The sequence below is a fragment of the Sabethes cyaneus genome, chromosome 3, assembly GCF_943734655.1.
Source record: "Sabethes cyaneus chromosome 3, idSabCyanKW18_F2, whole genome shotgun sequence".
Taxonomy (NCBI): domain Eukaryota; kingdom Metazoa; phylum Arthropoda; class Insecta; order Diptera; family Culicidae; genus Sabethes; species Sabethes cyaneus.
The window spans coordinates 66206356-66217902 of NC_071355.1; positions in this window are offsets into that span (position 1 = coordinate 66206356).

Here is an 11547-nt window from a genome sequence, read left to right on the forward strand (position 1 = left end):
GGACGATCAGTGAACAAGCAACCTCCTTAACAACTGCACCAGCATCAGGAACAGGGAGGCTCAACGTGCAAGATGGCTCGACCAGGACGAAAGTGATTTGCGACTTCTGAGACCGGGAAATCAGCGACGAGTGGCCCAAGATGGAGTGGAATGGAGACGACTGCTTGATACAGCATGAGCCGGGGTGACTACTAGGCTATTTACGACTACTGACGACGACAACAACTACGCGTTTGCCATGCCTAGTGAAGAAGAAAATATCTACGCAGCGGGAACATGTACACTGTTTTTTTTATTCTGGTTTTAAATTCCAAAGGGGAAAATTTCTGGAGGGGGCCTGGTACCTGATACCCAGGCATCCGCTCTAGCTACACCAATAGCCGTGACCTGCTGAATATATGAAAACAGAAACAATCTTCGAGAAAATTTCGAAATTTGGTGAAAAATATTGACTTTAAGGCCGAGCCAGCGCTAGCATCGAACAGCGCTGGTGCAAACGAGAAAGATAACATTTTGAAAATCTTGAACATTTCCTAAATAACGCTATAACATAGTTTTTCGAATACATCATTATGTGTAAAACCTGATATGATAGGTCACTACAGTGGAGTAATCAAAACCATCTAGTGAAAGCGCACTCTCATTTAAAATTTTGCTTCGTCTTTTTTCTCTCTGTGCTGGCTTGGCCTTAACAACCAATTATATTAGCGTTTGGAAAAACTGGGGATTTTAGTGAAGTGCACAATTAATCAGTTTAATTAATAGACGATTAGCAATTAATGGTCATCGTCATCAAGGGTTACTTATGTTTTTAATATATCAAAAATAAAAAAGTTGTTTTTCATTGTATTTCAATATAAACGCTTAGCATATTCAACTAAATTGATTCCGGGAGATAAACTGTTCACTGCGGACAATTTATACGGTGCTTTTAACCACTCTTCCCTTTAAATAGCACAGCAATTTAGTACCGATATGATAAAACAATCATGTTTGTACAGTCATTGCCTGAAAACCGACGGTATGATCCAGCAGGTGACCGGTTGAACTAGTTAAAAGGCTAAATAGCAAGGACTAGGGTTGGCTTGCCGATAGTGATTTTCTTAGCTACACCACGTGCGAGCTGAGCGTGTTGACTCGCTATTAACTTTTGTGTGCTGTTAGTGGCGTGTCTAGATTGGGTCACAATGTGGCTTAACTACATCAAAATTTGAAAACTTTAGGTGTTGAACTCAAAACTGTAGGGTAGGATCTTTAGTAAATTCAGTTATTTCAACTGCTTCGCTGATGACGTGGACAGCAGTGGAAACAGTTCTTCGATGAACACCTCAATGGCGAAGTTGCAGAAGGAGGCTGAACGGAAGTCAACCTATAGGAGTGCCCGTGGAAGATAATGTCCCAGTACTTGATCTCCAAGAGGGCAAACGAGAAATCGGTTTGCTGAAGACCAACAAAGCCGCTGATAACGACCGCCTTCCGGCAGAGTTTTATACACATGCCCGAGAAACGCTGGCAACCGCTCTACACTGGGTTATTACTAAGATTTGGGAGGAGCACAAGCTATCAGAGGAATGAAGGAAAGAAGTGATTTGTCCCAGCTACAAAAAGGGTGATTAGCTCGACTGCGCTTCCGACAGATCTTGCAGAAATGTCGGGAGTAGCATCATTTCTCTATTGATTTTAAAGCAGCATACGGGGGCACTCTCGAGTCCCTTCGACACGTGACGAGGATTGAGACAAGGTGTCGGCATATCCTGCATAATGTCGTTGACACTGTTGAGAATATATTACTCTGGCCTATAGAAATATTTTTTTCAACCTTAATATATTTATACCGTTCCCACACTAATATAACCTAAGATATACATTTATAGGGCTTTAATATAATGGCAAGATAAAACAATCTGTAGCCAAAACCAGGTCTCTGACAGGACACAGTAGTCATAAGAGGCGTATCGGTAACTAAAAACTGGCCCCTGAAAAAAATAGGCCGAAAAAATAGATGCGTTCGCTTAATGGGCTGAAAATACCCTCCCGTGCTTTATATAAATTCCTCCACTACTTCATATCGTTTCCCATCTAACTCCACCTCGGCACCAACACCACTTGGGCTCCCACGTTCCCTACCAGTAACCATGTACTTCATTTTGGCGCTGTTAATGGCAAGTCCCAATCTCGCCGCCTCCCTTTTAAAAGGCCTGAGGCCTCTTCCACTGCTCTACGGTTGAATCCGGTGATAACGACGTCATCCGCAAAACCAAGTAGCATGTGAGATTTCGTGATGATAGTTCCATTCCTTTCCACGTTTGCCCTTCGTAATGCACCTTCCAAAGCAATGTTGAACAGCAGGTTAAAGAGTGCATCCTCTTGCTTCAGTCCATCCAACGTCACGAAAGCAGCTGAGGTATCGCCCGCTATTTTAACGCATGATTTGGATCAGTCCAGCGTCGCACGAATCAGCGTAACTAGTTTCGTCGGAAAAACATGTTCTAGCATTATCTGCCACAGCTCATTTCGTTTAACTGAATCGTACGCCGCTTTAAAGTCCACAAACAGATGGTGTGTCTGCAAGTTGCACTTCCGAAACTAGTCTAGCAACTGACGCAGGGTAAACATCTAATCCGTCGTGGAGCGACCCTCATGAAAACCAGGTTGGTACCTACCCCGTAACAAAGTGACAGTTATTAACAGTTTCCCATAACACCCGCCAGTGTCAAAAATGTCGCGACGATCGTTTTTACGTGCCGATCAAAATTGACGCACCTTCGATTTCCAAAGGAAATGTTAATTTTTGTTACGTTAAATGTGAACGCAAAAAGCTGTCTGGACAACGATTTGAAAAGTGCGTATTGATTATTTCAGCATTGTTTCATGTTTTCGGTAAAACTGTTTGAATTCTTGGTGGGTTGTTTGATTGATTTGTTTACAAGATAAAAAGCGGTATTTATTACAAGATTGTGACTCTTGTGTACGAGTTGTCTGCTCTAAAGTATTTAAATATTGCGTGTTTCATTGAAAGTTATCCGCTGCGCAATTTAAAATGAAATGCTCTTTCATGATTGCTGGATCGATTTTGTCGTTAACAGAACAAGTTAAGCAAAATTCAAGAGTAAATTCAAGTAATAGAGATCGTTGCAGTTGTACAAAAAAAATCTGTTACATGACAGAACCAAATAGAGCAATAGAGCAAGAACCACTTATGCTGCTATTGTCATTACCCCGGAAACGTTTTGGTACTTGGCATAATAAATGTTAGTTCGTAAAATACTCTATTGAAATAATAAACCAATTCAGATCTTACTTATATGCACAAGGGATTTTTTGCCAAAACAAATGATAATAAACTCTTTCTTCGATATTTACGCCGCTTTCAAATATCTGTCGTGAACCATGAACCAGCAGTTTTAGGTACGTTTGATTAGTATGGGAGCTGTCACATTGTTACCGGGTTGGTTGGTACTCACCGACGAAGGACTCCGCTAACGGTCTCTGCAGAACAGGATACGGGAAAGCACCTTGTACGCAGAATTGAGCAATGTAATTACTCGATAGTTTTTACACTCCAGTCGATGTCCCTTATTGAAAATTGGGCAAGTGAGGCCATCCAACCACTCCTCCGGCATTTGTTCTTCCTCCCAGATCCTGACAATGATCCGGTGGATTGCTTCGTGCAGCCGCTCGCTTTTAGAAGTTCAGCCGGGATACCGTCCTTCCCAGCAACCTTACCTTTTTCCAGCTCACTGATTGCCTTTTTAACCTTCTCCTGTGTTGGTGGCTCCACAGTTTGACCATCGCTTACAATTTCTATCCTGTCCCTGCTGATCTCCGCATTTACCTCTCCATTCAACAGTGTCTGGAAGTGTTCCTTCCACCGCCGTTTTGTCGGTAATCAGGTGCCAGCACTATCATTGCACATCATCGGCATGGCACAATTCCTGCATCTCACCGTTTTATAGAAACTCCGTGTGTCATTGCTGGCGTATCGCTCCTTTGCGCCGGCGAGCACGTGCTTCTCGTACTCGCCTTTCTTTAAACGATGGATTCTTTTTTCCGCAGCTCTAGTCTCTCTGCATCTCTCTCTGTTTTGACGCGTTGTCGCAGTGAGCATGCGACTCCTGGACTGGTTCTTTTTATCTGTCACTCTCTGGCGTTCGGGATCAAACTAGCTGATACACTGTCTTCCATGCGTCGTGCCTACCACTTCTCTCGCAGCTGTTTCGATGGCACGATGGATGTTCCTCCATAGCCCATTTATATCTTCTCCTTCTACCTGCTGTTCTGCGATTCGTTGATCAAGCTTTCTGGCGTACTCCACTGCTACGCCGTCTGCCGTTAACCACTGGACGTTGAAACGCAGCGTCCTCTCAGTGCGAGCTTTCGATATTCGGTCCCCGAAAAGACCGTACATCGATAACATCCGAAAAGTGTCGACCGTCAATCAAGACACGATCTGAGAGCAAGAGTCTCCATTTGGATGTCTCTAGGTGTGTTTCCGAATATTCAACCGTGGAAAGTAGGTGCTACAGATGGCCATTTCTCTGGCCGCGGCAAAATTTATGAGCCTCAGACCGTTATCATTGGTCGACAGATGAAGGCTATTTCTTCCAATGACTGGACGGAAGAATTCCTCCCTCCTGATCTGCGCATTTGTATCTCCGATTATGATTTTCACGTCGTGTGTTGGGCACTCTCCATAGGTCCTCTCAAGCCTGTCGTAAAACTCGTCCTTGGCAACATCGGATTTATCATTTTTCGGTGCGTATAAGTTGATTAGGCTGTAGTTGAAGAATTTGCCCTTAATCCTCAACACGCATATACGGTCATCTACGGGCCTCCACCGGATAACTCGTTGCTTTTGTTTTCCCAACACTACGAAACCGACTCGATGTTCTGCTTTTTTACCGCCACTGTAGTAGGTGGTACTGAAAAGAAGTGCCTGCAATAGGGTCTACTGCACGGAACTCCTTTTCTCCGGAATTTGGCCAACGAACTTTCTGAATAGCAGCGATCGCCACTCCGAGTTGATGTAGCTCTCAAGCAACCAAGCCAGCCTGTGCCGGTTCATGGAGAGTTCGGATATTCCATGTACCAAGTTTCCAATCATTATCCCTTAATCGTTTCCTTGTCCCTTGCCGTGTGCTATACCGATTGTTCCGTCCTGGCTTTCTTTCTTCGTTATTCGTGGTAATTGAGTATACTACCACACCGGGATCGCGATACCTACATCCCGCTGATGGGTCTGCCATCTTAGGCATAGCTTGCGGGATACAGCATTTCATATTCAGCTGCCCGTTTCGAGACAGACGCTGTGTGAGCCGCCCCTCACTTGGAGAACAAGCGTTGTAGTACGCACCTTCTAGCTTAGCTGCTTCAGTAAGTACATGAAGCATTTCCGGGTAAGGCCATCGACCGTCGTCATTTGACTTAGATCTGCGTGGAGGCGCTAGGTGGGAGCTTGAGAGAGCCAGAGCTATGTTTGACGCTCCTTCCAGGTAACACTCTCATATCATACCCATGCCTCTATTCAAAATTTCTTATTTCCTTCTTAAGAAACGACCGACTTACAGGTACTCAAAACTTAATGACTTTTCGTAGATGTTGTACACACAGTTACATCATAACGAATTCGTCTTTTGACTAATTTTGTTTAACGTCAATTACGAAGTGTTAATCCGAAGTCATAACAACAAAATTAGTCGCATATTTAACTAGCGAAAGTAGGTTTAAATAACGAATTTTGCACCAGTTTGTATCTTATTATTTTATCAATTATTTTTAGTTACGGTAGTTTTTTTTATGTTACGGATAAAACAATTCAGTTTTTATGAATAAAACTAAATTATTTGAATGAAGAGCTTGATTAATTTTAACTGCCCGCTATAAAAGAAGGGTCCATTAATGGTGAAAGCACCGTGTCTCTCTCGATTCAGGTTCTGGTGGTTTGCATTGCATCACATGTGTATTCTGACAGTCATTTCCACAGTTTGTCGTGTTGTGGCGAACAGGGCCACCGACGGCTGGCTGGTTTACAAGATCATCTCGTTCCAAACATATTATGGCCGACCTTGAAAACAAAAGAGGCTCGACCACGATCAATTGGATTGAATCTCTGGGTCGCTCCGGAGGTGATCCGGTACCGGTACGAGGTGGCGCACGAACCTAAATAATTACGATGGCCTCTACAGCGAAAGAGGCGGACAGCAGAAAGTGGTTTGCACTGCAAGAATATGTGTACCGCACTTGATTTATGAACTGTTTTCGTAATTGCTTTTTTTTCGTACGAGTCATTCAACAGTTTACTGCTAAATTGTTTATCTTGCAACGGAACAGTATTACACTCGGGTGGAAATTATAATCCCATCGACAAATTAGTAAAATAAACCTAATTATATCATCTCAGTAGCGGATCAGTTGGAAACAATTTTACCAACAAAGAAGTAAATTCGATAACTAGATAAATTGGATTATATAAGGTTGGTCTGACAATGTGTATCGCTATATAAAAATCTCGATAATTATCTGGTTCGCAACTTTTATCAAATCTCAGATCGTTTGTGCTGTTCAACGTTCCACAATACCCCATAACATGTGGTTTATGCTTCTCCACTGAACCACCGCAATTTTTCAAGTGTAATAATAATCAATTAGCCCGAAATATAGCTTTTCAACGCAACGTGTACATAAATTGAACGTTTATGAAATTTAGCTGCAACGCCGTTTTAAGTTGAGTTAAAAAACGCTTTGCACTTGGTCCAATAATTACAGTGCATAAATCGACATACCCACTAACTGCATTAAATTTTTGGACCGTTTATGCAACCATCTGTTCCACCTCGGTATCTAGTTTTCGTTAATCTGCTTAGATTACCATTTGAAAACGTAAACTGTGAAAATTCGTTTACCTTTCAAAGACCGTCTTTGATGCCAACATTAGTCATTATTTGTACAAGAGCCGTTGAACGTTGAACTAAGTTCACATCAAATATGGTGCACGAGAAGCGGCAGAATAAATACCACACATCCTCTCACTTTCGCAGATTTTGCACGGTGGCCACATGTGAATCTACGTAATGCATATACGTATGCGTCGCGGTAAATGCGTTTAAAAGTTCATTTATTTATTAAATAATTTATCTATGGGAGACTAGCCGCGATTGTTGTGCAAGCCCGTTTGGACTTTAACGGAGCACAGCTTTCTCAAATACGCGAGTCGAGCGCGTTGCAATTGCGACGAACCCATGGCCTAGGCAGAGGAGGGAGCGTTGCGTGGCTTGGATCGCCTTATCATAGGTATAGGTACATGATGATCTTTTTCGCATTCGCTTGTGAGAACATGAAAGCTTGATTTAAATCGACTCTTTACAGGTTGCACTGGACGGGTGAATGCACCTCCGAATTCGAATTGAATCTAAGATGTTAGAGCAGATGCCATTCGAGCTGAGCAACTGATCACTGTTTGTGCCAACTCTATCGGTCGTTTATGTCGAATAAAAATGTGATGTCACTCTCAGAAAGTCAATATCATTGAAATGAAAGTCAATTAATCTGTATATTCTTAAATAACAGTTAAGTCACCGAACGCTTGTCCCTTTCAATGGTGGTAATTAAACACGACGGTGATCGTTTTATGTGACGCGAATTATGTGCGACAGCTAACGTGTCTACTTGAGTTAGTTAATAGATGCATAAATCAAGCAGCAGCAGCAGCAGCACTCATCATTATAAACGCTGAATGGAAGACGAGATGATGCTCTAAGTAAGCTTTCTCTATGGAAAACATTGGTTCCGTAACTAATTATAAAATAATTCAAACAGTTTTCACACAATCGCAATTCCCCGTCCCGGAGCTGAAGCGCCTCTGTAACAGATCTATTGAGTAATCCATTAACATTTAGATGGCTCCCTTTGTCAGATAAACTATTGTGACTTAATTTTTCACACCTACTCACATCATCCCTGCTGCGATCTATCAGCGTTCGTAAATTTCCACGCCGCAGGAGCTTCATCTGTCTGTTATATTTGATTACCCTTTTAAACGAAATACACTCAGGCCATAGGTGAAGAGTTAGTTCTCTTTTCACCTTACTTTGTGCATTTTTGTGCTTGACTCCGAAATGGTGCTGTATGCAGCACTATTTTTCGTAACCTCAAACATCTCGGCATAAAAAGAGGATTTGCATACTATATAGTAAAAAGATTTGTCGAGACGCGATCTGTTGAAAACCGTAAAAAAACCGGAAGAAAACGAAGCGTTAGAACTGCAGAGGTCATAAAGGCTGCTCGAGAGCGAATTTGTCCGGTCAGAGCAGTTGCGACCGGTCCGCACGGAAAATGGCAGTTGAGCTGAGTATCAACAGGAAATCTTACTTACTTACTTAATTGGTCTAACGTCTTATGACAAGGCCTGCGCAGTATAATTTCTCCATCTGTTTCGGTCCATGGCAACTCATCTCCAGTTCCGCGGGCACCCAGTGCTCGCCAGATCTCGCTCCACCTGGTCTTACCACCTCGCTCGCTGTGCCTCTCTTCGTCTGGTTCCTACCGGATTTGATGCGAAAACCATTTTTGTAGGATAGTTGTCCGGCATTCTAGCAACATGTCCTGCCCAACTGCGCGCGAGCTCATGGTTCATTCTTCGCCTCCATACACCGTTCTCTTGCACTCCGCCAAAGATGGTTCTTAGCACCCGCCGTTCGAAAACGCCGAGTGCTCGTGGGTCCTCTTCTAGCAGTGTCCACGTTTCGTGCCCGTAGAGGACAACCGGTCTAATTAGCGTTTTGTACAGTGTGCACTTTGTACGGGGGCTCAAATTGTTCGACCGCAAGTGTTTGTGGAGTCCGTAGTAGGCCCGACTTCCGCTGATAATACGTCTTTTAATCTCACGGCTGGTATTGTTGTCCTCTGTTGCCAGTGAGCCAAGGTATACGAACTCGTCGACTACCTCGAACTCATTCCCGTCGATTACCACGGTACTGCCCAAGCAAGCCCTGTCGCACTCGGTCCCACCCGCCAGCATATACTTCGTTTTAGACGTATTTATCTTCAATCCAATCTTCTCTGCTTCGCGTTTCAGTCTGGTGTACTGATCTTTCACCGCCTCAAATGTTCTGCCGACAGCATCCACGTCATCAGCAAAGCAGATAAATTGACTGGATTTATTGAAAATCGTGCCCCGCATTTCGATCGCCGCTCGCCTTATAACACCTTCAAGCGCAATGTTGAATAGCAGGCAGGAAAGACCATCTCCTTGTCGAAGTCCCCTGCGAGATTCGAATGGGTCCGACAATCCACCCGAGATTCTCACACAGCACTGGATCCCATCCATCGTAGCCATGATAAGTCTAGTAAGCTTACCCGGAAAGCCGTTTTCGTCCAAAATTTTCCATAGCTCTTGTCGGTTTCATATGCGGCTTTGAAATCGATGAACAGGTGGTGCGTGGGGACTCGAAATTCGCGGCACTTCTGGAGGATCTGCCGCAGGGTGAAGATTTGGTCCGTTGTAGACCGACCCTCCATGAAGCCGGCCTGGTAACTTCCCACAAATCTATTGGCTATTGGCGATAGTCGATGAAAGAGGACTTGGGACAGCACTTTGTAGGCGGCATTCAGGATAGTGATTGCTCGGTAGTTCTCACAATCCAGCGTTCACAACAGATAGTTTTTGACGTATCCTTACCATCACTAGGTAGTGATCCGAATCAATGTTAGCGCCCGGATAGGTTCTGACGTCGATAATGTCTGAAAAGTGCCGACCATCTATCAGAACGTGGTCGATTTGTGATGCTGTCTGGTTGGGTGATCTCCAGGTGTACCGATGGTAGAGGTTATGCTGGAAGAAGGTACTACGTATGGCCATGTTCTTGGAGGCGGCGAAGTCGACAAGTCTTAGACCGTTTTCGTTCGTTTGCGGGTGGGCGCTGAACCGTCCAATCACCGGTTTGAATTCCTCCTCCTGACCAACCTGAGCATTACAGTCCCCGATGATAATTTTGACATCATGTCTTGGGCAGCGGTCGTATTCACGCTTCAGCTGCGCGTAGAATTCGTCTTTGTCATCATCGGTACTTCCGAGGTGAGGGCTGTGCACGTTATTTATGCTTATATTGAAGAATCGGCCCTTGATTCTTAATCTGCACATTCGGGGGTTGATCGGCCACCACCCGATCACCCGCTTCCGCATCTCGCCCATCACTATAAAAGCTGTGCCCAGCTCGTGTGTATTGCCACAGCTCTGGTAGATGGTATGACCATCTCTATACGTACGTACTATCGTTCCTTTCCAGCATACCTCCTGCAGCGCTACGATGTCGAACTTGCGGCTCTTCACTTCTTTAGAAAGCACGTGAGTACTTCCGAGGAAATTTAGAGACCGACAGTTCCATGTTCCTAATTTCCAATCGTTAGTCCTTTTTCGTCGCCTGGGTCTTTGCCGATTGTTCCGATTAGAGTTATTATTATTACTTACGGAGTCCATTACTTTGGTTTTTTTAGTGGTTCAGGCTTGCAAAGCCCGCAACCAACCCCACAGTATCGCCGGAGGGCCAACGTAGCTCGAAGGAGACCTCCTCCCCTGTCAGCATACGACCTTGGTTTCCACCGGGGTTGGTTACCCGATCTCCTCCGAGGTTGCTCGTATCCCGGCTGGTACCACGAGGAGGTAAGGGTAGGAGTTGCTAGGTAAGAGGCTGTGAACCACTGTGGGGTCTATTTTATGCCCAGTGCACAAGGCACCGATGGTACGCATTACCAAGCCGTTTACCAGCCAACAGGAAATCTCTTTAGTCGAATTTTGAAAATGGATGTTTCTTCATGTCTTCCCCAGACATGACCTCCTTGGGATGCTTCCGTAGTGCCTGCTTCATAATAGCCTAGTATTTTTCGATGGGCCTTAGTTCCGGTGCGTTGGAAGCGTTCATGTCCTTGGGTACGAAAGTGGCTCCGTTGGCTTCGTACCACTACAATACATCCTTTGAATATTGGCACGAAGGTAGATCCGGCCAGAAGATCGAAGGGCCCTCGTGTTGCTTCGACAGAGAAGGCAGATGCTTCTGTAAACACTCCTTGAGGTAGATGTACCCGTTTGCAGTCTCGGTAGTCCGTTTGCCACACGATGTATTTCTTGGCAAACTATGAAAGTTTCTTCATCCTTACTTCCTCCGAAATATCAAACTTGTGCTGGGCGGTGAAGTATAGTAGCCCCGGAAGCTGCCGGAAGTCCGACTTGACGTAAGTTGAGGATTTTCCAGGTGCTTGCGCAAAATAAATTCGCGACGTTGCTTTTCGGGTGACGCCATTTTTTCCAATTTTCGAAAGATTAACCACAATAAAAATAGAGTGTAAACAATACACTGTAAACTACTTCTACTCAAATTTTCAAGAGAAAATGCCCTGTTGGTAATTTTTTACAGCGTTTCTTCCGTGGTGCAATTTGATGTGGGACACCCTTTATAATATTATTATTTTTCAAGCAATCAGTTCCAGATTTTTAATGAATATACCGTATTTTTAGATCTTTGTTACAACGGATTTAGATTTCCGAAATTCCTT